At 43.8% G+C, this 5,129-nt stretch overlaps 1 protein-coding gene across 5 annotated transcripts in view; it reads left to right on the top strand.

Annotated features, from left to right (window-relative positions):
• Positions 1-5,129, top strand: part of SGCD (sarcoglycan delta) — a 1,401,159-nt gene that overhangs the window by 200,087 nt on the left and 1,195,943 nt on the right. The window contains exon 1 of one of the 5 annotated variants that reach the window (XM_023528638.1): positions 4,170-4,274. The exons of the other annotated variants lie outside the window; for them this stretch is intronic. The gene's annotated coding sequence lies outside the window, so the exon portion shown is untranslated. Of the gene's footprint in view, positions 1-4,169; positions 4,275-5,129 lie in introns of those variants that run through there. 5 annotated transcript variants of the gene reach the window in all.

Genomic DNA, 5,129 nt, shown 5'->3' with positions numbered 1-5,129 from the left:
CTATTTACCTTTCCTTGACTGCTACAGGAAGGCAATGCTAATTTCTTTTCAGGCTTATGTAAAACAGGGAGCAAGCTTTGGGCTAGTTCTCATGGGGGACAATAAGAGGATGCCATTCAGAATTTCCTATTCAGGCATGCCAGGGCCGTCCTGTTGTGTGTCCTACCCGATCCTCCCCAGAGGACCTGTTCGTGCCTTCTCTGACCCTTCTCATCCCCGGGACCAGTAAGTCCCTCCCTCCTGGGGAAGAACATTTTGTTTAAAACAAACAACAACGAAAAAAATGTATATATATATCAATATAAATATGTATACTTATATATCTTACAACATCAAATTCTTCTGTCCTGTGGCATTTTCACCCACTGCCAGGTACTACCTGGCATGTGGCTTTGATTGACAAGATTACTAATCCATTGTAATCATATTTTCATAATTAGTCCCTGCGCGGCCCGGCCGGCTGCTCCTGCCCAGGTAAACTCCTGCCTGCTGCTGAATGTTTCACCAACTGTCACCTCCCCAGGAGGGAGCTATCGGTCTAGCACCCACAGCTGTTACTTAGCCTTGCTTTTGTATTCTTCCCCATCTTCCCTTTTGGGTGCTTGGCTGCTAGGAGTCCTCGCTTGATTAAAAGTTACAGTTATTGACTCCAGACCCGAACAGATACCAAAAAAATGACTTTAGTTTTTCCATCTTGCTGATCACACACTGCCCATTCCTCTCTGTGGTTCCTTCCCTTACATCCTCCCTGCCTGCCTCCCCCCAAATCCCCCAGGCAAGGGCAAAGGGAAACTTCAAAGATGTTTCTGAATGAAAGAACACACGGCAGGACATCAATTATTTACCAGGCAAAGTTTTGGCAGACGCAGGGGCCCTTACCTGTTTGTCTTGCTGAAGACGGCAAGAAGAGCGCTTTTTTAAGGCTGCGCTTTATTTGCTTTCACCAACCACCTTGGCCACTAAGGGTGGATGAATCCTGGACCCTTCCCCTGCACTCTGGCACGCTCCTGATTCAACAAAGAGTATCCAGGGTGACTGTTGTACATTGAGCCCCTGTTGTAGGCCAGGCACCTTGCCGAGGGCTTTCTATCCTTCATCTTGTTTCCTTAGGAAGTAAACACTAGCTTTCTTTCCTTATTACAAATAGATGAGGAACCAAGATACAGGAAAGTTAAGTGACTTGCCCTGGGTCCCTCAGCTGCAAGACAGCAGATCTGGGACTTGAACTGGGTGTGTTCTCTCCAGAGCTGGTGGTTGTGACCACCATGCCACACTCTGTGTCGAGTGTGAACTAGAGGTGCCAGGAACTGGCCGGACCAGAAGGAGGTGGCAGTGTCTTTGAGGAGTGGGGAATCAGAAGTCTTCATGGAGGGGGCAGCCTTGCGGACAGAACAGCTCTTACTCTGTGTTTGGTAACTGAAGTTGAGATGCGTTTTCTGTGAGCCCTGGGCAGGACCAGAGGAGGAGACTGCTACAGGACTAGCCCGTACTGTTTTCCTGGTCCCGTCACTGGGCTCAGGTACCATCGAATCTGGTGCATGGGCTGTGTCCCCAGACTCCTCAGCCTATGGTTCTCATGGGGTCATCTCAATAGTGAAAACCAGAGTTTCACTGTCCCCTGCTCTCACCCACAAACCCCACTCTACTATTTCTTGGAAATATCCAGGAATTTTTTTATCATATCACTAGCTGCCTGGGTCATCTTTACTCAGGGGATGGGAAGGAATTCATGGGCTTCTGTTAGGTTCTTTTTTATTTGCTCATGTTTATAGAATGCTTGCTGAACGCCAGACACTCTCTGAAGAGTTTTACATGTATTATCTCATTTTATCATCCTTTCATCCACTCTGGAAAGCAGGCCTTGTTATGCCCATTTTACTGGTGAAGAAACTGAGGCTTGGCAAAGTTAAGAAACTTTGAGCCTAGATAGAAGATCACACTCTTAGCACCATTTTGTTATCATGAATCGTATATGTGTGCGTGTGGCAGAGCACACACACGTGTGCAGTGGCTTCATTGATTAAGAGATCTCATCATCAGCGGAAGTATTGAATATTACTTTGTCAGTAAAGGTGCTATTCCCTTATCTATGCCTAAAGCTTTCATTAGTATAACAATGGCTTCTACAGGTCAGTAACTATGAAGTCCTGCCTGGATGAGCACTCCCAGTAGCAGTTTGCATGCATTTGGATTTCCAGCAAATGCGAGTTGTACACTGACCTCAGAAGGGCTTTTCTTTGTCTGGTTAAGTACTCAGAGTGATAAGAAGAAAGTTGTACTGGTGTTGGAAGGAAAATTGTCAGTTCTTCATGGTGATCAAGGTCAAAATTCCCCAGAGAAGATCTCCTAATGACATCCTACCTGGCTGCCTATGCATAGCCAACATGCAATAGTATATATTCAAACAGAAGAATTTTCGTATAGTTTCAAATGATTTCATAATTTGACCATGGAAACCTAGATGGCCTTCCGAAGCACCTAAAATGCCACATTAACCTAGGTTGTGTTTGCATCCACAGCCCTCCTCAAAGGGGCCAGTGAATGTGAATTATCTACCTTTTGTTGCCTCTTGTCATCCTCCTAACTTGCATAATATGCCCCATCTATTTATGGGTATATGAAGAAGTGCCTGATGTGCTTATAAATAATCCCCATGTGTTTTTTGTTCTTGTCTTCATACGCCTCAGAGAGATCCATCTTTTGCCATTATTGCTGGTGACCTTCATAAGAATCAGGCAAATTCAATCAAAGTTCATTGTGAATCTATTATGTTTCAGACAGTGTACTGACAGCCAGATTCCCTAGCCTTGTGGACATTCCAGTGAGGGGAGGAACACATTAAACAGACATATCACTGAAGAAGAAGCTTTCTATTGAGATGTTAAAATGTTCTGTTGCCTTGTGAAGTTGCACATTGTTATCTGATTCCTAAATCAGCAACTTGTACCTCTTAAAATCACTCTTCCAGCTTCTGCCTGCCCCAGGTTGCTCAGATATAAATCCACGTCCAAGCCTGGGGTAGGCAAGAGGTAGGTGGGGGTCAGGAGCACCAAGACCATCAACAGACACCACACTCCCCTGTTTGCCTGAGTTTTTTCCTCTAGGTTTTCGCACTCATGATTTCTAAGGACCATCACAAACTCTTTTGCAGATATGCCTAGAAGTTGGGTCTAAATTATTTTATATATTTTATACTTTACATCTATATATAAACAGACGTATGCATATGTGTATACTTATAAAACACATAAATATACACACATATGAATACATACACACATATACCATTCTCTCTTTCTCTCTCTCTGCTTTTGGGGATCTTCTGTGAAAAGAGACTCTGAAAAATTAAGGAACATACCATGTCAAAGAGGCAAAATGAGACTCCAGATTAGTTGTTGGTCCATCTCAGAGTGCCTCTGGGCTCCCAAGCATTGGAGGAGTTAGCTCCTTTGGTACCGTAATTTCTGAAGTATTAATGGGCTGTGTATACAGACTCTATCATGGAAGCACTATGAGTAAAACATGCATTTCAAATAGAAATGTTGGGGTTTCTCATGGAGTCATTTCCCCCATTCTCTCCAGAATGCTCTTCCCACAGAACTTTTCACAACTGGGTCATCTTAATTGGTTCTTAGCTCAAATGTCACCTCTTCTGAGAGGCTTTCCTTCACCCTCAACTAAAACCATCCCTTCATCCACTCTACAGTCTTTATCCGACTTCTCTCATCATTTTTCATCCACTATCATTGTCTGAAATTACCTCATTTTATTCATTCATTAGTCTCCCTTCTGTCCCCCAGCCCATTCCACACACTAGAAAGAAAACCGCAGGGTTCTTGTCACTTTTGTTTCCACTACTTGAAACAATACCTAGCACATAGTAGGGACTTAGTAAATATTTGTTGGATGAATGAATGGATGAACATCCCACCCCCCATTGTGTTTGCTAGATGACTGGAGGGTATTAGGCATATAGTGTCAGTCAGACCAGTCTCCTTTCTCTTTGGGAGAAAATAATTGGCTCATTTAGAACTACGTCTGCAGTGGCATCACATTCTGTACCTCGGAGCCAGGCCACCAGGCCTGAGATATTGGGGATTGACCGTCTCTGTTATGTAGCTGCTTCAGCAGCACTGACTCTCGAATTGGGAAAAGTTTACTGTTTCACCCTTATGTGTTCCTTTCCGGGGAGGAGCAGCAATGGCGGTAGAAATGCCTTGGGAATTCTTTGCTTTCCAGGAGGCAGGACGGAATCCCTGAGAGCAGAAGCTTATGTAAGTTGACTGTGAATTTAGGAGGACTCTGCTCTCAGTGGGAGGCTGGGCTCCTCCATGCATGTGACAGGCAACTAGCGACCAGACAGGCAGCGATACTTAGGCTCTGTTGGAACTGAAAATGTGTTCTTACGGACTTGAAGGCTGAAATTTCTCAGTGTTTGAGAAACATTAGGAAATCTTGTTTTTTTCCCTTTCTCTGCCTTTGTTTTCCTTCTGCTTGCTGATCAGGTTCATAGTCCAGACTCTCAGCCGTGCTGCCTTAAAGAGGACATAAAGTTGCATTAGAAACTAAAACTTGACATTTCCTGCACTGATGTGAAAATCAGATGAAATCCCCATGTTTAGGTTACCTTCTCTTAAGCAACAGAGCAGAAATAATTCTTGAGCACCTTAGAGCTCGCATACTATTTCATATTCATTGCATTGACTTCTTAGAAAAAACTCTGTGAAGCATATAGTGATTTTTTTTTTTTTTTTTTTATTCCATCTTAAGGATGAGGACACTGAGATTGAGGAAAGATGGCTTTTCCTATGACAGGCTGCTAGAAAGAGGCAGGTCTGGAATTAAAACCCTGGCAACGAGATCCCCCAGGCCGGTATTCTTTCTGTTATGCCCCAGCTGCCTTCTTGAACTCAATTGGAATATACAATTTTAGATGTTGACCCATTAGGAAAGTGCACGTTTGGCCTTTAATTCTGTAAGACATTTTCAAGGCACAAGCAAATAATGAGAAAAACAACCTTTAGGGAGCTTTCTAAATGCGGCGGCTTATCTATCGTGTATGTGTGAATGTGCCTGAGTGTGTGTGTGAGTGTGACTGTACGTGTGAGTGCGTGTGGCAGAGGGAAGTG

This window comes from Pteropus vampyrus, unplaced genomic scaffold (genome assembly GCF_000151845.1).
Source record: "Pteropus vampyrus isolate Shadow unplaced genomic scaffold, Pvam_2.0 Scaffold30, whole genome shotgun sequence".
NCBI lineage: Eukaryota > Metazoa > Chordata > Mammalia > Chiroptera > Pteropodidae > Pteropus > Pteropus vampyrus.
Note: the sequence above shows the minus strand (reverse complement) of the source record. Positions and strands in the feature narration are given on the sequence as shown.